Genomic DNA, 26,888 nt, shown 5'->3' on the forward strand with positions numbered 1-26,888 from the left:
AATGCTTTATAGAAGTTGATTTTGGTTTGAACCTACTCTCTTCAGAGACTAAGATGGTTGAGGGGAAAGTTTTGGATCTTCTGTTCTCACTCTGTCTTCTCTGTAAATTTCCCTTTGCAAAGAATAATTGAGATTAATTAATTTAAATGAAAATTGGGCACTAAGTGCTGACACTGGAGAGAACTCAGTGGAATGTGGATTCAAATTAATAACATAAGAGAGCAATATCCTAACCCCCCAGAGGGAACCCCAGAGCTTTGAGGGGGAGAAGTGGTCTTGTTAAGCTTCTTGATTCACCAGTGAGAGTTGGAATAATTACCCTAGTGAATGATGCTACATATACATTTATATAACCTTGCATTACTTCGAACAAATATCTTTACTTCTCAGGTCCTCCATTTTCTCATTCATTAAATGACCTATGGGACTAAATGAACTGTAAAATTCTTTCCATATCTAATATTCTATGTCAATAAAAATCATAGATTTACAGCCAGAAGGGACCTTAGAGATCATCTCTTCTAAATATGATTTCACCGATAATTAAACTGAGTCCCAGAAAGGATAAGTAATTTTGTCTAAAGTCACCCATATAGGAATTAGCAGATCATGGATTTAATCTTTGTCCAGAAACTATTTAATCTATGTCCTTTGCCTCCTTATTCTAAGGATGCTCCCAACTCCGAAATTCTCTATCCTAGAGTTAATCAGTCTGTCCATAAGCATTTATTAAGCATCAGGTGTGTACCAGGTCTGCACTAAATGTTGGGGATAGAGAAAAAAGCAAGAGACAGACCCTTCTCTCAAAGAGTTCATAGTCTAAAGAGGAAGACTCTATTCAAGCATGTATATCTAAGAACCCTCCTAGCTCTGGCATCCTGGGTTCTAAGGGCCCTCCTATCTCTAACATCCTGGGTTCTAAGGATCTTCCATGCTCTAATATTCTGGATTCTAAGGACCTTCACAACCCTGACATTCTAAGTTCTAAGACCACCCAATTCTGATAATCTGGGTCCCCAGGACCCTCTGGAACTTTCTGACTTCTACCTAAAACATTATAGAATTGGAGGGGTGGAGGGGCAGTCAGAAGGATGAAGGAAGAAGACAACTATGAGTTAATGGACTCTGTTGGGAGAAAAAAAAGTGCCCAGAGCCAGTCTAGTCACTTTCTAAGTTACCTTTCTAATGCATTCCTTCCTAAGTTTATCTTATAATTCCATGGTGATTACCTTTGTTTATCTTCCTAGTACTAAAGATCTTAACCACTCCACAATTTATGTTTTTAAAGTCATTCAACATAAACCAATGGCTCTCTAATTACATCATCTGCACTTATTTTAAGTGCTACACCCCTCAGAAAAGATTAGCTCAAATGAGATGCTAATCCTTTACTATACACCAGATGGCAGCAAAATGCCATGTTGGATAGCTGGCTCTGCGGTCAACAAGCCGCCATTGAAGAGAAAAACCAAAGGATGTTTGTCAAAATAGGAAAATGTCAAAAATGGGAGGGCCCTTGGAGTAATATTGTCTCATAATAACAGCTCATATATTATATAGAGTTTCTTAAGGTGAATGAGGAAGCGTGGGATAATGCAGTGGTTTCCCAGGCTCTCTCCTCATCTCCACCTTGCCTCTTGGGGAGTCATGACCTTAATCCAAGGTAGCACTGGACTGACTGATCCCAAGGACTTTATAATCATCCACCCAATCAGGAGGGGAAGAAGATAAGTCCCATCTCACCTTTGTGTGATAGTCAGGCATAGGGCAATGTCCAAAACAATCACATCTACCTTGTCCCCAACATTCTCCCATTATACTCCCCCACCCCCCGTTGTACAAGCTCAGACCTTCCCCTTTCTTAGCTGGCCTTGGACCCTTGGGACTCTCAGGGAAAGTGGGAAATGTGGGAAAGTACAATAGGAAAAATTCTGCCTATATGTAATTCTCATTTCCAAATCACTTTGGGATTGCAGCTAGCATCCTGAATTTCTATGCTCTGAGACAGTGCTCTGCCTCCCCTCTTTTCATTTTTAGGGGTAAAGATGGAATTAGACAGGATGAACAGGGTAGAATTGGTTGAAATCAGTCACATGGAAGATGACTATCACCAGGAGCACCAGCACCACCTCTATCACCTCTACTCAGTATACTCCAGCGGCTCCCAAATACCTCCAGAACCAAATATTTCATCTCTATCACATCCTTTTTTTATTTCTATTTTTATGCCTATTTTATAACATCCATGTTTTGCAGCATACCTGCAGGGTAGGCAATACAGTGAATACAGCAGGAAAATCTGAGTTCAAATCCTGCCTAAGACATTGACTAATTATGTAACTAGGCAAGTGATATAACATTTCTCAATCTAAATTTTCATATCAGCAAAATGAAAATAATAATAGCTCTAAGTTTATATAGTCATTATGAAGATTAAACGAGATACTGTATGTAAAGAACTTTGCAAACCTTAAGATGCTAGATAAATGCCAGCAATTATTATTATTACTATTGTGTGATTTATAAATAAGTAAATATACACATATTTGAGAGGGTGTGCTCAAAATATTTTTTATTGATAAGGTATACAATCCCAAAATCTTGGAGATAATTGGTGTAGTATACAGAATGTTCAGGTAGAATCTAGAAAGATATGGGTTCAAAATCCAGTCATTGACACTAGCTGGGTTCTCAGGGCATCACTGGATATAGCTAAGGCATGTAGAGTAGTTAGGCCCATCAGGTTTAGAAGTATATTTTGATCTAAGTGAAGGAATCTCCCATACTTGGTATTCTCTGCTATGATAAAAATCTCAGATGATTTGCATATTCTTAAGGTTATAAAAACACTTTTCTAACAACAACTTTATGGGGTACACAGTGAAAATATAATTAAATATCTTTTACAGTTAAAGGAACTCATTTTTTAAAGAAAAATCTATTTTCTGTGTGACCTTGGGGAAGTCACTTAATCCCATTACCTTGCAAAAATCAAAAAAAAAAGGAAAAAAGCTCAACTCATTGAGGAAAAAAAGAAAAAATTATTACAAACATGTACAGGTGAACAAAACAAATTTCTACATTGATCACATCAAAAAAATTATGTCTCATCTTTGACTTCTCTATTAGGATATTTCATCACTAGTCCTCTAGAATTGTGTCTGGTCATTATGCTGATCAGCGAGCGTTACTAAGTTTTTCAAAATTGCTTGATTTTACAATATTGTCATCTTTGTATAAATTGTTCTGGTTCTGCTCACTTCATTCTGCCTAGGTTCATACAAGTCTTCCCAGGTTTCTCTGAAATTGGTCTTTTCATCATTTTTTACAACACAATATTATTCCATCATATTTATATACACTATACCTTGTTCAGTCATTCCTCAATGGATAACAATCCTTCAGTTTCTAATTCTTTGCCACTTCAAAAAGAGATATAGACATCATTATATACCTTTAGTTAGATTGTTTTGCTTGGGACTAATCTTTCCCTTAAGCTATTCTCCCTCTAATTCTCCCTTCTCTAATATTCCCCCTTTCTTTCCTATTTCTTTATTGTCTGAAATGTGTGTATGTATATATTCTCCCCTCTTTTGACCAGCCCAGATGAAAGGGAGGTTCAAGTGTCAGTTGATCACCCCACCCTTTCTTCCTCATTTTATAGACTTCTTGTACACTCTGATTATATGAGAAAATTTTCCTTAATATTCCCAGTAATTTTCTTACCTTCCCTTTCCATTCTTCCTTTAAGATCATTAACATGCATCAGAACTATTCCCAGATCTATCAAATTAGACTCAATATATGATCCCTGATGGACTATAATTCTCAGAGGGGACATAGGCTTCATCTCCCCATATTAGAAGATAAGTAGTTTATCCTTGTTTAGTCTATTATGACTGCTCATTCATGTTTACCTTTTTATATTTCTCTTGACCTGAGTTTTCACATCAAAGTTTCAACATAGTTCTGGTCTTTTCATTAAAAGTCTATTTTTACCCCCTGTAGGATTATACTCAATTTTTCTGGGTAAGTTATTCTTGGCTGTAAGCCTATAACTTTGCCTTCTGGAATATTGTATTCCAATTCCTCCACTCCTTTTTTAGGGTAGCCACTAAATCATGTGTAATCTTGATTGTAGCTTCTTAGTATTTGAATTTTTTCTTTTTGGCTATTTGCAGTATTTTTTCTTTGACCTGGAAACTCTGGATTTTGGCTATAATGTTGCTGAGAGTCTTTGTCTCAATTTCTTTCAGAAGGTGACCAAAGGATTCTATTTTCACTTTGCCTTCTGGCTCTAAGAAGTTAGGGAAATTTTCTTTTAAAATTTCTTAAAATATCATGTCTAGGCTTTGCTGTTTTTATTATTGTTCTTTAAACTTCTTGTCCTTGATTTGTTTTCCAGGCCAGTTTTTAGTCCTTTGGCTTTATTTTAATATTTCTTTTTGTTTCTGGAAGTCATTACTTCTACTTGGTAGGTATATCCTAATTTTCAAGGGATTTGTTGTACGGGCAAGGTTTTGTATTTCATAACAATTGATATTTCTCTTTCCAAATATTTCTTCTTTAATTTTGATTTGTTTTCCTATTTTTCTCTAGCACTTGTATTTCATTTATAAAAACTTTTTTAAACTCTTGCATTAGCTATTGAATTTTCACTTCTCTCTGCCTTCCAATACCAAACCTTGAACTCTGTCCACACTGAGACGTCCAATTTATTGATCCCTCAGTTTTAAGATATCCTGAATTAGTTCATATTTTTTCTCTTCTCTTGAGTCCCTTTGTTCTTTTATTAAATCACAATTTTGCCCTGCCAAGTTTCAAACCTTTGGGTCACTCCCACTCTGGATGCACTACAGATTTATATTTCATAACCTCAACCAGGCCCTCACTGCTGTTAAGTAATCCTTTTTACATCTAATAACTTACTTTCCCAAACAACATACTGACTCTTACAAATCTTTTTTTAACTCACTCAAATCTCCCATGATTCCCCCTTTCTATAATTGAAGCTGAGCATTTTGCCTTATATTTTATTGAAAAAAAATTAGACCATTCACCCAGAGATCTCTCTTGTTCCCTTTTCCTTATCTCACATAAGAGCAGTTAGGTGAGAGCGCCAGACTTGGATCAGGAGGACAGGAGTTTGAATCCAGCCTCAGACATTTGACACTTATTGTGTTACCTTGGGCAAATCACTTAACCCTGATTACCACACATCCAGAGCCATCTCCAATTGTCCTGATCCATATCTGGCCACTGGACCTAAATGACTCTGGAAGCTACCACCCCCACTCAAAATCAATTCATGTGCTCATCAAGACATCACCTCCCCTGATGTCATGATCTTCTCCAATAATGAAGGACATATCATCATCATCTCACATCCTCCTTCACCTCATCTCACATGATTAATGGTACTCTCCTTGCTAAGAACAATTATTACTCTATGCTAGTGATTCTCAGATTTACTTATTCAGCCCTAAAGACCTCTCTGCTAACCTCTATTTCCAATTGCCTGTAAGACATCACAAAGTAGATGTCTTGTTGACATTTTAAATTCAACATGTCCAAAAACTGAACTCATTTTCTTGTTTATATATAATTGCTTTCACATTGTCTCATCTAATTTGACTGAGAGTTCCTTGAGGGTAGAGATTATTTTTTGCCTTTCATTGTATCTCCAGCAGCATAGTTTAAATCTTTGTAGATATTTTGGAATCATTCTGGGTTTATGCCTTGAGCAATATTGTTATCTTATTAAAATTTCTTGTGAGATTTTTTTTTATTTGCTGCTTCTTCCAGACCACTTCTTGACTTCACGTTGGGTTCTACATGATGTTTGTCCTTCATCCTCAAAGAAGGCCATGTCAACAAGGAGGTGATGCCATGACAAGCACATGAATTGGATTTGAGTGAAGGGGTGCTGTGCTAAGTCACCAGCCTCACTTTCTCTTCCAGAGCCAGATATGGATCAGGACGATTGGAGATGGTCCTGGATGTGAGGCAATCAGGGTTAAGTGACTCGCCCAAGGTCATACAGCTAGTTAAGTGTCAAGTGTCTGAGGCTGGATTTGAACTCCTGTCCTTCTGATTCTAAGACCAGTGCTCTCTTCACTATATACTTCTAGAGGGAATATCTGGGCTGCATTTCATAGAGGTACTGAATGTAGTATTGTTCAAGGATCTCAGGGACTGCTCAAACTGGAACCTGCAAGTTTTCAGTGGTCTCAAAGTAATCTGATTTAGGGGAAATCTGATCACTGCCCCCCACCCCCGGCCTGAACTCTGCAAGTTCCTAACATAGGTTTTGTCTGAGCAACAGTCTTGAAGGCTTGCCTCCTTTGAAGTGTTACTGGACTCAACACCAATCAAATTTCTGGAAAACTTTCTTTGGAGGATGGAAATACAGACTCCCCTTTAGATTGGAATTCCTATCCTATGCTGCAAGCATCAGACTGACCTGAAAAGACCAAGAAGCCTTTCAGTGCCAATGGTCTGATACATAGCTACCTCTTGCTTCTGGGCCTGTTACTCATTTGGTACACAACCCAGGACCTGAATCATTCCTTACTCCAATTTGCCACCTCTGGATGCAGGTGCCCTCCTCGGTCCACCCTGAATCTGTGATCCAGATGATGGTGGTAATGTTGTTCTTGTTCAGTTGTGTCCAATTCCATTATTCCTTTTGAGATTTTCTTGGCAAAGATACTAGAGTTTTTTTTCCCATTTCCTTTTTCAACTCATTTTACGGATGAAGAAACTAAGGCAAACAATAAGTATCTGAAGCCAGATTTGAACTTAGAAAGATGAGTCTTCCTGACTCCAAGCCTGACATTCTGTCCTCTGTGCCACCTAGCTGTTTTGTATCACAATACAATTAACTCAGTTTCCATTCATGAATCACATATGTGTGCTGGAAGGGATAAAATATTCATATGAGACATGGTCCCTCCTTCATGGAGCTTACTGTCTAAATCTTCTAATATCAAATTGCTTGCTTTCTTACATTTTGGCTTCTGTTATCACCATTCTATTAAAATATCCCTTTAAAGATTTCCTCCATAATAAATCAAGTGGCTTTTGTTTTGTTTTTTTGCAGGGCAGTGGAGTTAAATGATTTGCCCAAGGTCACACAGCTAAGCAAGTATTGTGTCTGAGGCCAGACTTGAACCCAGCTCCTCCTGATTCCAGAATCAGTGTTCTATCCACAGTGCCACCTAGTTGTCCCGGGCAAGTGGCTTTTTAAAAGTTCTAAAAGTTTTTATCCTCTACAGCAAGCTTCTGTTGACAATTCTTCTTAAAATGTTCTCTTCCCTTGATATCCATCATCACCAGCTTGATATCACATTATCGAGCCCCTCTGGTTCCTTCCTTAACTACTTCTCCAAGTTCAGTAATCAACCCTCTGCTATTCTCTTCTATATTCACATGAGAGTGATCTTTGAAGATCATTGACCATGGCTCAGCATTCATATCTGCCAGTTCTTTCCATACCTAAGAATATTATTCATCTGAGCCAAAAGACTTGAATTCAACAAGGGCATCAGGGTTCTCTCTTACTATCACTTTACCTCTCCAGGGGAGCATCTCCCCGTTGACTATTTTTGTTCTATCCTTTACAATCCAAAGACCATTTCCCTTAGCAGATAAAAACAAAATAAAAATTTTGAAGAGTCCTGCCTTATCTCCACCACCAGTGATCATTAGCATCATAATCCATGAAGTAGCAATCTATTCTAAGATGCAACAGGTCATCTTTTTCTCCAGGGTCCCCATAATTTTGACACTTTCTCTCAGTTGATCAGAATCAGATCTAGATCCTTTCTTTGTTTTTCCACTTTCGGATAAATGAAATGATAAATCAAATTAAGAGAGTATTAGTTGATTTGCATTCAGCATGGAGAGAGCACCAACATTAAAATTCTCTTTCTACCATGGCTCCATGCCAGACTCATGATTGATTAGTTTTTCCAATTTCCTTATTGACTTTCTCTTACTTTCTTTCCAGACAGTCTTATGCATTATGCTCCTATGACAATATCAGCTACTAAAGAACTTGCCATATAGTAGGATCATTTGAAAGAACCAGAGATGGTTTTCTTTGTTTTTTTCTTTGTTTTTTTTTTTGCAAGGCAAATGGGGTTAAGTGGCTTGCCCAAGGCCACACAGCTAGGTAATTATTCAGTGTCTGAAGTAGGATTTGAACCCAGGTACTCCTGACTCCAGGGCCGGTACTCTATCCACTGAGCCACCTAGTCGCCCCCAGAGATGGTTTTCTTGGAGTTAGAAAACAGAAAGAACATGATAACTTGCCTTAGCCTGGCATTCAAGTCCTTTTGATTAGGCTCTAACTTTCTCTTTCCAATCTTATGTCTCACTGTTCCCTATTATTTACCGTAAGATCCAGCCAAATTGACCTATTGCTTTTCTGCTATTCCATGGGTAGAGGAAGAAGCATATTTAAGATGTGGTTTATGATTTCTTTGGTGACAAAGTCAAAAGATTGTTCCCAGAGACCGGTAACAAAGTAAAAAGAGGGCTAGACCTAGATTCACAGAGATCAAATCTCAACTGATTCTTACTAACTGGAGGACCATGACATAACATCTGAGCCTCTGTTTCCTCAACTCTGAAATTAAACCAATAATACTTCTAGGACCTTTGTTTCAGGATTGCTATGAGGATTTAATGGAACTGTGTCTAAAAAAGAACTTTGCATACTTTGAAGCACTCGTTAAATGTTAGCTGCTATTAATGTTATTGGACTCTCCCAACCTAGAAGGGACCTAAATCTGAACAAGAATTCTCTCTATATCATCCCTAATGAGAGACTATTCAGAGCTCCCAAGAAAGTCCATCCCACTTTTTCATAGCTCTGATTGAAGAAAGTATTTCTTTCCATTTGACTCCCTCTAATTCCTACCCATTGCTCCTAACTCTACCCCCTGAATCCAAGCAGGGGACAGCACCTTAAAAATAGCTCTCTTGTTTCTATTCCACCAAGCCCTGCAGCCATTTCTATTTGGACTATCCTTCTGTTAGGCCCACCCCACTTCTCCCATTGGTACATTCCTAATGGGACCCCTTTATTGTAGAAGAACCCAAATGGCCTTCCTTATTCCTCTTCCAACCTGCCTCTGGACTTCATTCATCTCTGTCTCACCTCTCCTTACATCCCATGCTTTTTAACTCACTTTTGTTTAGTATTATCTATTAATATTTTTAGCACATACATAGTACTATTAAAGTTTGCAAAGGATTTTGCAATTATCTCATTTGACCCCTGTGAGGTAGATGCTGTTGTTATCTTCATTTTAGAGATGAAGTAACAGAGCCTGAGGAAGCTAGATGACCTGGCCCAAGTTACATAGCTAATAAGTATCTGGGGTAGGATTGGAACTCATATCTTCCTAATGCCCTTATAACACCATCCAATCACTATACCTTTTTGCCAAAAACAATTCCTGACTGTATGACCCTGGACAAGTCACCTTAGACTCTGTCTGTATAACAGTTTCCTCCTCTTCCAGGATCGCAGTGAGAACAAAAAAATATTTATAAAATGCTTTACAAACCCTAAAGGTATATATAAATAATTATTAATTATATAATTATATAATCCCATTCTGTGATTAAGCATATTAGTTCTTCCTCCCAATTTCACATTATCTACAAGTTCTACAAACATAGTATCTCTGACTCAAATGAACCATGGTCAAAAGGATATTCAAAGGTAATCCTAGGACAAAGAAATCAAAGCTATCTATGATCATATGAAAATTGCTCTAAAATTATTATTGATTAGAGAAATGCTAATTAAAACATCTCTGAGATACCACCTCTCACCTTTCAGATTTGTCAAGATGACTAAAAAGGAAAATGATCAATGTTGGAGAGAATGTGGGAAAACTGGGACACTAATGCATTGTTGGTGGAGTTGTGAACTGATCCAACCTTTCTGGAGAGCAATTTGGAATTAGCCCAAAGGGCAATAAAAGTGTACATACACTTTGATTCAGCAATACCACTCCTGGGTCTGTATCCTGAAGAGATCATGAAAAAGGGTAAAAATTCCCTATGTACAAAAAATATTCACAGCAGCTCTTTTTGTAATGGTAAAGAATTGGAAACTGGAAATTAGTTTGGGAATGGCTAAACAAATTATGGTATATGTAGTGGTAGAACACTATTGTTCTATAAGAAATCATAAGGACAGGATTTCAGAAAAGCCTGGAAAGACTTGCATGAATTGATGCTGAGTGATTTGAGCAAAACCAGAAGAACATCATGCAAATTAACAGCATGGGGTCATGATCAGTCATTATGGACTTGTTTATTTCAGCAGTCAAATAATCAAAGACAATTTTAAAAGACTTGTGATGAAAAATACCATCCAGATCCAGAGAAGGACCTGTGGAGTTTAAATGAATACCAAAACTTATTATTTTCAATTTTTAAAAGTTGTCTTATATAATAAGTCATTTTTTCTCTCTGTTTTCTTTCTTCTCCTTGGATCTGATTTTTCTCTCACAATATGTTCAATATCGATCTATGTCTAGCACGGCTATAAATATAGAGCTTATATCAGGAAAAAAAATTGAACTAAAAAGAGGCAAGACTAAAAACCTGAACATTCCATTAGAGGCCTCATCCGAGTGACCAATCAATTCATTAATTACTGTTCTTTGCATCTGGTCATTCAACCAATTCCAAATCTGCCTTTTAGTACTAATTAGTCCACATCTCTTGATTTTTACCCATAAAGACATCCTGAAAAACTCTCTCAAATGGCTTAAAGGATTCCAGATATACCATTTCTAGCACACTGAATGTGTTCATGCTCCATCTAGATGTTGCCTGTGATAGTCCCCAAAACAAAAACACTGTCTTGTTAGCTAAGTTCAAGAAGGTGAATTCAGGCAGCCCTATCACCTGAAAAATATTTTGACCCAGAATGGTTCAATGCTCCCCTTCTTCAAGCTAGAAAAAGGAAGAATCTTGGTGAAAGTAACTTCAGAAAACCCTATCTCTATTGAACCAGAGACACAGATCTATTCAGGAAAGGAACACAGCTCTGATGAAGTAAAATCAGCCTTAGCCTGAAGGCTAGTCAAATTCTATTCTAGGTGGCCACCACAGGACAGAGAGCATAGCCTGGTCTAGAGTCAGGAAAAGCCGAATTCAAATCCAGTCACAGACACTTGCTGGCTGTGTGACACTAGGTAAGTCACTTCACCTTGGCCTGTCTCAGACTCCTCATCTATAAAAAGAGGATAATAACAATTCTCTCCTCCCAAATTTGTTGCAAATATCAAGCAAAATAATTCTAAAATGCTTAACACATTGTCTGACACATGAATTAATGCTAGCCATTATTCCTAGCTCTGACTCAAGCTTATACTGTGACTTTAGTCAAAGGACCATGGAAGTGAAACAAAGAAAGTAGAGATAACCCAATAATTGAGTTGGGTTTTTGGGGGGGGAGGTTGAGTTTTTTGGGTGGAAGGGGATTCTTTGTTTAATTTTGTTTTTTAGCTGCATTGAAGAATAGAGGAACATCACAGCTTCTTCAGTCCATTTCTTACAAAATTAGAAAGACAGACAACATAATCCAATCTAAATATCTTCCCACTCTTGATATTCTAGTTTCTAGGATCCCCTCCAATTCTGACATTCTATGTTCTAAGATCCCTTTCAGTTCTGATATCCCCATGTTTTAAAGACTCTTCTAGGGGAGGCTAGGTGGCGTAGTGGATAAAGCACTGGCCCTGGACTCAGGAGTACCTGGGTTCAAATCCAGTCTCAGACACTTAATAATTACCTAGCTGTGTGGCCTTGGGCAAGTCACTTAACTCTGTTTGCCTTGCAAAAAAAAAAAAAAAGAAAATGGCAAAAAGAAAGACTCTTCTAACTTTGATAATCCATTTCTTTCTAAAATCTCTTCCAAATCTGACATCCTTTATTCTAAGACACTCTGGGTTCTAAAGTCCTTTCCAGTTTTGATATTTCATGGGCTATAGTCCCTTTTAGCTTCAATATTTCATGAACTTTCTTTATTAGTTTTTGTGACTATTTTTTAGAATACTTTAAGCTGAGAGGACTTTTTTAAAAATAAGCCATCATTTTAATATACAAAGATGGAGCTGGGAAAACATAAGTGGAAAAGCTGGAACTGAGATATAGACTCATACTTTTCAGGTAAAGGAAACCCCCATGCCTATTTCAGACAATGCAGGGATTGGTAGCTGAATTGTAAAGTCAGACTTCATACCACTGTGACTGACCTTGACTTTGATATTTGCTTCCCTTGAGACATTTATCCTGGTTCTAAATACCAAATGACACCTTGTCCATTCAGCATGAATTAAGACCAGGAAGGAAATCTGGCTGGTGAGAAATAATCATTTTAAGAACCTTAAAGTACCAATATAACATTTCTTCAAGCCAATCAGACTAGCAGTTATCAGATTGGGTATCACTATGGCATTGTGATTGTGGGCAGAACCTAACTAATGAAACAGACTGACTTATTTCAGATATGAGCTAAAAAGATTACAGAAAAAGTCATCTGTACCATATGCTCTGAACCCAAATCCTGCCCTTGAAATAGTTTTTAATCAAAGGGAGATAGGATGGACAAATACAGATTGTTCAAGGATGTTCCTGGTGCCATAGTAAGGAAACTGATCTGGGTATCAGCAGACCCTGGGTCTGTTGTTGACCAGATCAATGACCTTGAGATAGTCACTTTCTTTCTCACCTTCTTCGTTTATAGAAAGAAAATTGAACTATGTTGTCTCAAAGATCCCATCCAGTTCTGACATTCTGTGTTCTAAGGTCCTTTCCAGGTCTCTCATTCTGTGTTATATGCATACCTTTTGACCCAGCAATTTCACTACTAGATCTGTATCCTTATGAGATTTTTTTTAAAAAGCTGAAGAAAGAAGAGGAAAAGAAGAAAGAAGAAAGAAACATAAGATGGACCTATAAGTACAAAATTTTGTGGTGGCAAAGAAATGGACATTGGGGGGTGTCCATCCATTGGGTAATGGCTGAACAAGTTGTGACATATAATTGTGATGGAATACTTTTGTATTATAAGAAATGATGAATAGGGTCGTTTAAGAAAAACTTGGAAAGACGTATATGAACTGATGCAAAGTAAAGTGAGCAAAGTCAGGAGAACATTGTTCACAGTCACAGCCATATTGTAATAATAATCAACTATGAAAGTGAATACTAAGAATAAATAAATAATAGTTTTATTAAAAATGTGAGAAAGAGGGAAGCTAGGTGACACAGTGGTTAGAGCACCAGTCCTGGAGTCAGGAGGACCTGAGTTCAAAAATGGAAGAAAGAGAAGCAGCTAGGTAGTACAGTAGGAAGAGCACTGGCTCTGGAGTCAGGACACTTAATAACTGGATGACCTTGGACCAGTCACTTAACTCCACTGCCTTACAAAAATCCAATAAATAAATAAATCTCATAAGCATACAGACCTAGCAGTGAAATTGCTGGGTCAGAGGATATGCATAGAACATAGAATGAGAAAATAAAGAAAAGAAAAAATATAGATTTAAAGGAAACTAGAGGATTTTATGAAGTGCAAGAGAGAAAGTAATGAATTTCGGCTAAAGCAAAGCAGAGAAGGGTTAATGAGAATGCAGACTATGCATTGATAGAAAACAATTTTGTATGTTAGGAACAACCAAAAAAAAAAAAACCATTTTAACTCTGCCAGGATAAATTGGAGTTAAACAACAAAGAGAAGACATGAGAATTAAGAGGTGTTGAAGAAGGCTTACTGTAGAAGGCTTCTGTGGGTTTTAGCTGGAATTTGAAGAAAGATGAGGAGAGAAAGCATCCGAGGCATGGGAGTGGGGTGAAGGGTTAATACCCATTCTAATCCTGGGCAAGGTCATATGCTGGTTCCCCCACCCAAGGTCCCCCATCACCTTTGCATGAACTTGGTCGTCTTTGCATGTGCTAAACACTCCCTTTAGGAACTAGCCATTCCTGGAGGTTGAATCCTGGGAGGGCTGGCTACCTGCCCAGAGGTTCAATGTTTAATTAATTTCAGAACCTTGGCTGCAAGTCTTCCCAGATCATGCATGTACTCTTCACATGGTCATGCGTGTACTCTTCACATGGTCATTCACGTACTCTTCACATGCACTGGTTAAGGGCCAAAATAAGCTTATATAAGCCTATTGGCAATGTGCCTCCTTTGTCTGGGACCCCTTAAAAGTCCCTAACATTGGCCAGCCCCTCGGAGTTTCACCCATGGAAAGGATGCTTTGCCTGGGATATTTTCCCAATTGTGACTCTGAAGGCTGTACCCCAGAACTCCCCAACCACTTTTGACTCAGATGTTGGTGCACACCCAATTAGTGATGTTTTCTTTTAATATCTATCTTTATGTAGGTTTTGCTCTTCCTTTTTATTATATTGGGACTTATTGGTTACTTTTGCTGTAAAATTGATTTATTTCTACCTGTTTTATAATCACTTTATTAAATATACTTGTGTTTTGTTTTGTTTTGTTTTGCTGGTATGAACGTGTCATTTTGTAGGAGTGAATAGAAACCAAAACTCCTTAATCAAATGTGTGACTTTGAACACAGATAGTAAGTGTCAATTATCTGAGGCTGAATTTGAAATCACGTCCTCCTGACTTGAGGGTTGGTGCTCTATCCCACTACACCACCTAACTGCCTCTATCTTATAGTTAGAAAACTGTGCTGGGGAGAAAGGAGAGGAAGATTTAAGGCTTAAAAAATTGGAAATATATTGGGCTGAGGAGACAAGGTTTTGAAAAGCTTTAAAAACAAACAAAGGACTTGATGTTGATCCTGTAGATCTGAGAACTTCTCTAGCGTTTATTGTCTAATGGGGAGTGACATAGTAAAGCCCATGATATACAAAGATCTTTTTGACAATGGAGTAGAGAACAGACTAGAATGAGGGGAGTCTTGTGGTAGGCAAACCCCCAGAAGGTTATTGTTTAAGGAGAGAGTCCTAAACCAGGGTAGTGATAGTGGCAGTGGCAGAGAAGAGAATGGGATAGATGCAAGAGATGTTATAAAAGCAAAATATTGACTATTTATTGAATATGCAATGGGAATGAGAGATGGTGAAAAGTCAGGGATGACACCGAGATTTCAAGCCTATTTTCTAAAATTGCTTTAGTGCTATACTCTTTACAGTATTTGATTTCATGATCTAAAAAGTTCATCTCTGACATTCTATTTTTTACGGAGCTCAGGTTGTTTAAGTAAGAAAATAGCACCCAAATTAACAGGAATTAATTTAGTCAAAACTGGATTCATGATCTAATGATGTCCCAGGACTCTCTGAAGTCTTTGAGGACACAGAGTAGTTACCTCCACCATGGTACTTCTTTCTCACTCTCTGTAGATTACTTGGGTTTATGTGATATGAATTCAACAGTAGCATCTTGAAAAGTTCAGGCTGATAGGAAAGTTATTTATCATACATATGTAAAGCTCTTATCATTCATCCCTCTGGAGACCTCCGGCTAAGCAGGTACAAGATTTGATAGGAGTAATAAAGTGTTATCTTCTGAAATGGGATAAACCACTTCCTACCTCCCAAGACTTCTAGATTGACCAAAGGGCATGCCCTGACTAGGCTATGCTGGGGGCAAGGTTTATTGGAGAGATTTCTGGACTGCAAACAAAATACCTCCTGGCTCCTCCCTGCTCTAGGTTTCCCAAATGGACAATGAGTCTAGGGTTTCAAGACTCCCAGACTTCTGTGAATTTGGATTCACAGCAATGGAGCAGGTCAAGTTAATGTAGTTTTGGTTTCTATTCACTCCTACAAAATGACATGTTCATACCAACATCCCAAACCATCAAATCACCTGCTTTCAGTAGAGTATGTCACTGTTATTCTACCTGGATTCACTTCCCAGTTCTGAGGACACTCCTACCCTCTTCCACCCTTCCCTCAGCTAGAGAAGAACAAGATCCTCAGTAGCCTCAACTGCCCACTTCTTGATCCTCATCTCCCCCAATCACATTCTCTCCAAATCCCATTGCAGACCCTTGATTTTATGCCTTCTAAAACACCTGTTCTAGAATTTACAAATTTGTTTCCTTCTTCAGTCTTTTTCTTCCTTGCTCCTTCCATCTCTTCAGCACTTGCTAAGACCTGGTCACCTTAGGATGACATCATTTACTTGGCCATCCTTTCTAGTATTTTCATACCCACCCCCCTAATTCACTGCTCATGGTAGGGTTGGCCCTTGTACTCCTATCTCCCTGCTCATCAGTTCACACCTTTGCCTCCACCACCATTACTCATAACTTCTCCTCCTTTGTGATACATTCCAAATGGATCCCTCAGACCAGATTCTGTTATTTCCTAACCCCTAGAATACTGGCATCCCTTTCTTAGTAAACTCAGTGCCTGACTCATAGTCTGACTCTTACTGCCCTTCTATTTCCTTAACTCATTCTAGGGGACTTCAACAAACATGTTGATGTTTCATTAAATGACCAAATTTACCAATTCCTTCATCTATTCACCCACAACAGAATTAAGATCTGAACCCAGATCTTGTGATATTAAGTACTCTTTCCACTGGCACATGGCAACCCTGTCATTCCTCATTTCTTAATGAAAAATGATGTTCTCTAATATTCAGATAAAGTGGTTTGTTCTGCCATTCCCCCAACAGTGGATAACCACTTTGTTTCTAGCTCTTTCCTACCACAAAAGAGTATTGCTATGAATATTTGAGTGTGTATATATATATATATATATATATATATATATATATTACCCTTCTTTAGTATTTTGCTTGGGGGAAGGGGGAGGATATATATATCCAGTAGTGAGATCTCAGAAGTAAAGGCTCTGAAAAGTTTATTCACTTCTCCCAAATACCTGCAAAGGTTTTCCAAAAGAGCCAGACCAATTCCCAAATACACCAATTGGCTTTTAACACACTCAATTCCTTTATTGGTAAAATGAGGGAGCATTGTCAAGTTCTAAGATCCTTTCCAAACTATACCATCTGCACTTTAGCTTTCTCCTCTTCCTCTTGCTCTGACTCTGCCCTTGTGTTCTGAACTGTTCCCTTATTTATGAGGAACCCCACAACCAAGCAACTTCCCAGTTTTCCAACCCTTGTCTCCTTTTCCCTTTCTAACTTCTGCTCCCCTTAATGCATTGTCTTCTTTTAGAATGTAAGCTCCATGAGAACAAGGACAGTCGTTTTTGCTTCTAGCTGCTTTCCCAGTTGTTAACCCAATGCTTGTCAGAGAGAAAATACTTGCTGTTGGTTTTTTCATTCATTCATTCATTCATCTATCCATTAAAAGATCCCTTTCTGGCTCTAAATTTGTGATCCTGGGTGATGTGTTACATAGAGTGCTGCTTCAGACTTGGATAAGTCCCACAACATGTCTATGCCTCTGTCTTTTCATCTGTAAAATGAGAATTATTATAATTAGCTCCTTTAGCCCAGTATTGTTGAGAGGAGTAAAAGAGATAAAGTATGTAAAATGCTTTGCAAACCTTAAAGAGTTATATCAAGAGCTATTTTCTACTCAACTCCAAATCTCCTAGACTACAAAGTCAGTACTCTCTCCACTCCATCAGAATAACTCTTCATACCTAACAGTCTCCAATATGCCCTCTCTTTACTATAGTTTACTATAGTTCACAAATTTTAGAGATGGAAGCTATCTTAAAGATATGTTCATTCGATCTCATTACTTTACAAGTCAAGACAACAAGCATTAATAAACACCTATTATGTCCAGCCACTGTGCTAAAGACTGGGGCTACCAAGATGGACAAAAATATAGTCTTTGCCCTCAAGGAGTTTACAGTCTAAGAGAGGAGACAACATACAAACTATGTCTCATCCCATGAAATAATAATATATCGATCACACTTAGGTAGCATTTTCCTCCCTCTCCCCCATGAAATAACTAGCACAAATATTACAATCCTCATTTTATAGAGAGGAAGTAACTGGCCCAAGACTACTTGGCTAGTGAGTAACAGAGCCAGCGCTCAAACCCAGGTGTTCTGATACCAAGTTCAGGGCTCTTCCCACTGTAGCTCTACTAGTCATCCTAATGATGTACCATCCTTGCATTTTCTATATAAATCCAGTAACAGTAATGATATCTAACATTTATTTAGTGCCTTAAGGCTTTCAAAGCACTTTACAAATATTATCTTATCCAACATGGTCATGGTTAATCATTATTTTATTGAAAAACATTTGCAACAAAATTCATTCATAATATTGCCCTGGAATTCTCTTTATTTGTTTATCCTTCCCTGGTTTAACTAATTTGTTCTTTATCTATTGATCTATATTTGTCGCATAAAAGGATTTATTTCTCAATTTTTGAAGTTAATTTATACAGTATGAATTAAATGCTGGTAACTTTCCCTTGGCTCACTCCCAACCTGGGTCATAGGATTTAGCCACCAGGAAGGATTTTGAGTCGTAGAAAGGACTTCAGAAATAATCAAGCCCAACTCCTTCATTTTACAGGTGGGAAAACTGTGACTGAGGGGAAATGACTTTTCCAAGGTCTCTAGTGAAGACTCCGTGATATTAAATTCAGAACATTTTTCACTATGTCATGAGCTATCCCTTAAGCTTAGGAATGAAATTTTGTGAAAATCTGGATTTCATGAAAGATTGTTTTCCAAAGCAGATCTTTAGTCCTAAAAAATAATAACTATTAAGTGCCTTCACATGGTAGGCACCGTGTAGGTAAACCCAAAGGAGTTTACAATATTAATTAATCTTCTCAACAACCTCAACCATTGGGGAGTTGACAAAGAAAAAGGTTTTATTGTCCCAATTTCGCAAGTGGGGAAACTTCAGACCCAGAATTAAAGAGAATGAGTCAGAGTCAGACACCCCCCCCCCCAGTCCCAACCCAGGGACTTTACCCGAGAGAGTTGTTTCCATTCTGTGACTCCATAAAGATCTGATATGTCTCCAGTAAGAGAAACGTGAGGTTTCACAGTCCTGCAGTGGGGCATAGAAAACTAGTGGGGAGTTGCCCTCCAAGACTGAAGGACACCTTTGAAAGAGCTGAGTGTTTTCCTAGAAACAGTGGAGTGACGTGAATCTCAGCTCAACAATCCAGACACACCTGGAAACATGCCAGGTCAATAGCTTGTCAATAGAGTGAATAGAATGTAATAACATTTTTCCTGAATATTTTTTTCTCCCTCTGACTCAGAATAAGGACATCTGGTTTCCAGTCCTGTGACATTACTAGATTACAGATATTAGCTCTGTGACCCCAGGTAAATTACTGAGCCTCAGTTTCCTCATCTGTAAGATGAAGGTAAGAATACTTAACAGGATTGTCCAGAGAAACACCCTGTGTAAACTTTGAAATAGATGAAAATGAGAGCATCAAGGTGGTACAGTGAATAGAGCACTGACCCTAGAATCAGGAGGTCCTGGGTTCAAATTCAGTTTTAGATAGTTACTAGTTGTGTGACTCTGGAAAAGTCACTTAACCCAATACCAAACATATTTGTTCTTCATTATTTTTAGATCAGGGTTAGCAAAAATTTAAGCCTTAAGCATCACCAGCTTTAACTATGGAGATGAAGCAATGTTTATAAAGATTAATGACAAATTTGGAAAGGATTTAGGAGGGGAAAGGAAAGGGAAGAAGCATTTATTAAGAGACAGTTATGGGCCTAGCATTATGCTAAGCACTTTATCTTTTTATATCATTTGATCCTCACAACAATCCTGACAGGTAAGTGCTATTTTTATTCCCACTTTACAATTGGGGAAATTAAGGCAGACAGTGATTAAATGGCTCAGTGTATCTGAGGTGGATTTGGCTTCTAGTCTTCCTGACTCCAAACCGGGTATTCTATAGAATGTACCACTTCTAATATTTGAAAGGGATATTATTTGAGGGGTTTTTTCCCTTTTCCTTCATTTCCCCATGATTAACCCCATTATCTGGCACATAGTAAAGACTTAATAAAAGATTATTGATTGATTAACAACATTGTAAAATGCAGAGAGGGACTTTAAAAGATAAAATGCCAGAGCCAGAAGAAATCTTAGAAGAAATTGTCAGAAATGCAGCCTTAGAACACTGTTATCCAAACCAGAAAGGGCCTTAGGGATAATCCAGGCCAACTCCTGAATTTTACACATAAGGAAAAGAGAGGCCCAGAAAGTAGTGAGTTGCCTGAGGTCACATAGTTAATAAGTAGTAGAGTTGTAACTCCTCGCCAGGTCTCCTGACTCCACTTCCAACCAAAGCTATTTTTATCACTTCATCCTATCTCCAGGATTTACCAGGCAACAGAACAACACAATCCAACCCCAGCTTCAAAAAATTGTCAAGACCTACCGCCATGTCTGAAATTCCATTATTCAAGATTCATCCCTTGATGAATTCATGAATTCATCCATTTCCCAAAGAAGGAAAGTTGGTAGATCCCCCTCAAACTCTTCAAGTGAGATTTGTAAAAATTGAAAATTGAGGAAGGATTGAATAAATTGTGAAATGTGATTATGGTGGAATACTAATCTAATCTGCTATAAGAAATGAAGAGCAAGAGGCTCTCAGAAAAACTTGGAAAGACTTGCATGAACTGATGCAAAGTGAAATATATTATATACGGGAGTATTGTAAGATTATTTGGCTGTGAATGACTTAGTTATTCTCAGCTGTTCAATGATCCAAGACTATTCATAAGGACTTATGATGGAAAAATGGTATCCATCTTCTGAGAAAGAACAGATAGAGTTTGAATATAGATTGAAGCATCCTTTTTTAAAATTTTTTTTCTTGAGGGTTCTCTTTGTGGGGAGAGGAATCTTATCTTTCCTCTTACAACATGACTTATTACAGAAATGTTTTGCTTGACAACAGATATATAACATCTAATTGCTTGTCTTCTCACTGAGGGAATGGGGTGTAGGGAGGGAGGAAGGGTGAGAATTTGGAACTCAAAGTTTTTAAAACAACCATTAAAAATTGTTTTCACATGTAATTGGGGGGGAAGAAAAATGCTAAATAAATTTTTTAAATTTGATTTATAGCAGAAAGAGGATATATTCTAGTCCCTAATCTTCTCCTAACACCCAAACAACCTAACAAGAATATAGAGTATATGTCCATGTAAATCCCTAATCAAATTGAAAAAATACTTCTAATATACGTATATATATATATATATATATATGCATTTGTTAAGTGTCTACTATGTGTGTTGAGACTTCCAGACGTTATTGTTGTTCAGTCATAAAGTCATGTGGCTTATGCAGGGTTACACAACTAGTAGGTATCTGACATTAGTTTTGAATTTAGGAAGCTTAAACCAGAAGTCAGGAAGACTTGAGAATCTACTCTACTGCTACCTGAGTTCAAATCTGACCTTGAATAGTTGACTCTGGACAAGTCCCTTAGCCCTGATTGTCTCAGTTTCCTCATCTGTAAAATGAAATGGAAAAGAAAAAACCACTCCAGTGTCTCTGTCAAGAAAATCCCAAAATGGAGTCACCAAGAGCCAAACATGACTGAATGATAAAAAGTCCTCTTAGTTGCCTTCAAAAAATGCCAGAGTTTTCAGACAAAGAAATCAAAGGTATCTATAGACATATGAAAAAATACTCTAAATCACTATTGATTAGAGAAATGCAAATTAGAAAACCCTGCAGATTGGCTAATATGACAGAAAAGGAAATGTATAAATGTTGGAGATTTAGGAAAACTGGGACACTAATGCATTGTTCTGCAGAGCAATATGGAACTCTACCCAAAGGGTTATAAAATTATGCCTATCCTTTGACCCAGAAATACCACTGCTAGGTTTGTATCCCAAAGAGATTCCCCACAAAGGGAAAAGAATCAATTTGAACAAAAATGTTTAAAACAGCTCTTCCTGTAGAATTGGAAATTAAGGAGGTGCCCATCATTTGGGCAATAGCTGGAGAAGTAGTGGTACATGATTGTAATGGAATATTATTGTGCTAAAATAAATGACAAACAGGATGACTTCAGAAAAGACAAAAAGACTTACATGAACTGATTTAAAGTGAAGTGAAAAGAACCAAGAGCACAGTGTAAACAGTAACAGCAGTACTGTATGATGAGCAACTGTAAATGGCTTAACCATTCTCAGCAATACGATGATCCAAGACTCATATTGAAAAATGCTATCTGTCTCCAGAGAAAGAACTGATGTCATCCACATACAAACTAAAGTATACTATTTTTCACTTTCTTATCTTCTTTCTTTTTTTGTTTTTGTTCAAGTTTTCTTGTACAAAATGAGTAATATAGAAACATTTTACATGATTGTGCACATCCTATGCCAGATTACTTATTTTCTCAGGGGAGGGAGGGATAGAATTTGTAAGTCAAAACTTGAAAAAAACCAACATTAAAAATTGTCTTTGCTCTTCCGGTGTTTGGGCGTGGAGTGAGCCCTGGGAGAAAGCCTTCCAGGCTTCTCTGAAATTTAATCCAAAACCAAATCATACAATTTATATCAACAATATGAATGATAAAATCAAAAAAAGAAGAACTGAAGAGATCACTGTATGCACTCTTTTCTCAGTTTGGCCATGTAGTGGATATTGTGGCTTTAAAAACTATGAAGATGAGAGGACAAGCATTTGTTATATTTAAAGAACTTGGTTCATCTACTAATGCTTTGAGACAGTTACAAGGCTTTCCATTTTATGGTAAACCAATGCGAATTCAGTATGCAAAAACAGATTCTGATGTAATCTCTAAAATGTGTGGCACTTTTGCTGATAAGGAAAAGAAAAAAGAAAAGAAAAAGGCAAAATCTCTGGAGCAAACTGCTAATGCTGCAAACAAAAGGCCTGGTCAGGCTACACCAAATTCAGCTAACACCCAAGGAAATTCAACCCCAAATCCTCAGGTGCCTGACTACCCACCGAATTATATTTTATTCCTAAATAACTTGCCAGAAGAGACTAATGAAATGATAATCAGTTTCCTGGTTTCAAAGAAGTAAGATTGGTACCTGGGAGACACAACATTGCTTTTGTGGAGTTTGAAAATGATGGACAGACTGGTGCTGCCAGAGATGCCTTACAAGGATTTAAGATCACACCATCCCATGCCATGAAGATTACATATGCCAAGAAATAGCTTTTTGGACTTTCTTTAAATGACTTTTTATTTATGGCTCCTGTCCTTTGTTTTCAAAAGATACAAAAGATTCAAAAGGCCCAATACTCCATCCACTGTATTATCTAGCTGCCTCTTAGGCTCTTTAGCAAGTTCTTCAAGGCTCAGTAGGTGTCACCTCCCACCAAAACCTTTCCTGTTTTCTCCAGTTGCTCCCTACCTCCTAAAGTTGTTTTCATGCATCTTTTACAGGGTTATGATCCCCAGGAGAATAAAGCTCTATGAAAACAGAGACTCTTTTGTTTTTTGTCTCTGTAATCCCAGTGCCAAGTGCCTTCTTTATCATGAGGACCATAAATAATAATTTTCCAATTTCCAGATAAGAAAGGTGAATTAATCTGCACAAGATAACACAGGAAGGAAGTAGCCAGGACTCAAACTCAGGTTCTCTGACCTAAAATCCAAGACTCCTTTACCACACCATCCTGATGGAAAATGGGCAGAATCAGACAAAACAAGACAGACAACCAATAAAATCTAAATAACTGATCAGGTTAACCCTCCCAAAGGATGTGAAATTTTTTTTAAAGGAGCTTGATTTAAAGAAAAAGATGAATGTTAAAAACTATCTTTGCAAAAAAAAATTGAAAAAATAAAATAACATTTAAAAGAAAAGGATCTTGACACCCTTATAAAAGGGTTATACTCGTGTGAGGAGTTATAATTTTTTTAAAAAACAAAAAAGCACCTACTATAGGTGACTACCTGCTATGGAAGGAGCTTGAGGTGATTGAAAAGCTGTCTCTGATCACTGCAGGATCCTGGTAGCTAAAGGAAGCCTAGCTGAATTAGCAAAAGCTCTATAACCTGTGGTCATTTCATTTATGGTCAACCTGTTAATCTAGTCAGCTAAAGGGTGGTGCTTCCATGTTTGTGAGTTTGATTCCCACAGAGCCCTCTGAGCTTTGCACCAAGAAAAATTGTTTCCTGGTCCCTGTTCTGCCAACTACTTCACAAACATCTGTCCTTAGTCACGAAAAGAACTGTGTAGGTGTGACAGAATGGGGTGGGGAGAGAGAGATGGAGGAAAGACAGGAACAGAGAGAAGAAAGAAGGGGGGATGGAAGGGAGACACAGACAGAGAAGATGAAAGTATGGGAGTGACTGAGTTTGGGAGAGAGACAGCAACAGATTGGGGGTGTAGGGACAGAGTCAGAGACAAAGAAACAGAGACAGAAAGAAGAGAGAGAGAAGAAAGAAGAGAAAGGTAGTCAACAGCAGACCTATAGTTAAAGGGAGGTGAAGGAGAACAGAAGAAAGGAAAAGGGGGGGGAAGAGAGAGGAAAGAGGAGAAGGAAACAAAGAAAAACAAAGAGAAGAAGGGGGGATGGAAAAACAAGAAAGGCAAAAAGGGAGACAGAAAGAGGCAGAGAGGACAGAAAAATTGGCAGATGGATAGATACAAAGAGAATGACTTAGCACAGACTATTCCCATGACTGATATTTTAGTGAAATTCTATTGTAGAGTGGAAATGATTCCAGACTTGAGATCAATAGACCAACCTGTGGTCTGAGTCCCAACACTGCACAACCATTTCCTTGAACCTTGGTTTAACCATCTGAAAGTCTCACATCTGAAGTACTAGTACACCATACATTCCTCTGGTGCAAAGGCTTCCCTAGCCCTCTTCAGTGCTGCTCATCCACCTTTGGTGTCCAACTTCACCTGTGTCCAATTTTCACCCATGGTTCCAAAGAACAGGTGCAGAGGCCACACCCCAGTAAAACCATCTCAACAGATGGGCTAAACCAGATTGAAGGTAACCAACACAGCTCAAAACTATCATGAATTAGTGGGATGTCTGTTCCAAACATGTGAAGACTTCTTCTGGTGAAAAGCAGATGAGAATAATTTGTTCCCATGGCCATGAAGGGGCTAAAGCAGGTACTGTGAAGGACCTAGAGCTTGGTCAGAGATGGAAGACATCATGGCAGCTGTATACTGGATCATTGTTTGTCAACGGATTTTTGTCTTGCTACAGAACTTCATTGACTCTGGTAGAGTGAGGTTAATGACTTTGTGCAACTCTACCTCAATTAAATCCAATCCACCCATGAGTAAATACATTTCTCTTTGATATCAATGGTCCTCTTTGAAGATTAAGGATGAACAACAACAACAAGAATCCATTTGAAAATAGGGTTGGGGTGGAGCCAAGATGGCGACAGAAGAGGACCGGCTCTTAGGTGCTCTCATTCAAAACTTATAAACTAAAGACTATAACTACATTTTCGAGAGACAGAATCCACAGAGGGACCCAGTGAGGCAGTTCTCCAACCCAAGGTAACCTGGAAAATAGCAGAAAGGCTCCACTTCACAGGATTGGAGCGGTAGCCCTCCAGAGTAAAGGAACTTCAGCCTCCTGAAGGCAGCCCCAGGGTGCTGGGAGCCACGGCTCACAGCAGTTGGGACAGTTTCCTGACCTACACCCCAGGGAGCACCAGGCACAACTTGGGGGATGGGGGGAACCTCTGCCAGAGTGAGCATGTGAAGCCCAGCCCTCAGGGCACACAGTGAGCAGAGTGGCCTTGGCAGCCCAGATCCAGGAACCAGAAGCAAAAGCTGGTAAACAGGAGCCCCCAGGGCATGAGTGCTGAGCCTTGGGAGGGAAGTGGAGAGAGACTGCGGAGCTCTGTCCTCTGTCCCTGGAACAGGACTCTGGGGCTCTGACCACATTCAGATCCTGATCGCAGTCTAGGCCCCCCCATAGAACAGCAGGGCCCCCCCACCTCAGCCCCATGGCAGAGGGGGGCACTTATAGTCATTCACAGACCATGAGGGAAGACAGAGCCACACACATACACACACACACACACACACACACACACACACACACACACACACACACGGAGATCCTTGTGGGGGTGTCCCATTAATACTCAAAAGCTCAATAAGCACCTCAAAACCAGGCACAGGCTGGAGAAATGAGTAAGCAGAGAAAAAAGAGGAACACCATTGAGAAATACTTTGCCTGTGATCCCAAGAAGGATCAAAACACTCAATCTGAAGATGAGGAAGTACAAGCCCCTGCATCTAAAGACTCCAAGAAAAATAGAAATTGGGCTCAGGCTATGATATAGCTCAAAAAGACTTTGAAAATCAAGTGAGGGAGACAGAAGAAAAACTGGGAAAAAAAATGAGGAAGATGCAGGAAAAACATGAAAAAGAAGTCAGTGGCTTAATTAAGGAGGTCCAAAAAAATGCTGAAGAAAATAACATGTTAAAAACCAGCATAAGTCAAATGGATAAAACAGTTCAAAAAGCTAGTGAGGAGAAGAATGCTTTAAAAAGCAGAATTAGCCAGATGGAAAAAGAGATAAGAAAGCTCTCTGAGGAAAACAAATCCTTTAGACAAAGAATGGAACTGAGGGTGGTTATTGATTTTATGAGAAATCAGGACACAAAACTTCAAAACCAAAACAATGAAAAATTAGAAGAAAATGTGAAACATCTCATTGAAAAAAACTGATATGGAAAACAGATTTAGGAAAGATAATTTAAAAATTATTGGAATATCTGAAAGTCATGACCAGGAAAAGAGCCTTGACATCATTTTTAAAGAATTCCTACAGGAAAATTGCTCTGATATCCTAGAAGCAGAGGGAAAAATAGAAATGGAGAGAATCCACTGATCTCCCCAAGAAAGAGATCCAAAAAAAAAAACAACTCCCAGG

At 38.3% G+C, this 26,888-nt stretch overlaps 1 pseudogene; it reads left to right on the plus strand.

The window, feature by feature from the left end:
• Positions 1–23,228, plus strand: part of LOC141508294 (U2 small nuclear ribonucleoprotein B'' pseudogene) — a 40,070-nt pseudogene extending 16,842 nt beyond the window's left edge.
• The last annotated feature ends 3,660 nt before the right edge of the window (positions 23,229–26,888 follow it).

The sequence above is a fragment of the Macrotis lagotis genome, chromosome 1, assembly GCF_037893015.1.
Source record: "Macrotis lagotis isolate mMagLag1 chromosome 1, bilby.v1.9.chrom.fasta, whole genome shotgun sequence".
NCBI classification, from domain to species: domain Eukaryota; kingdom Metazoa; phylum Chordata; class Mammalia; order Peramelemorphia; family Peramelidae; genus Macrotis; species Macrotis lagotis.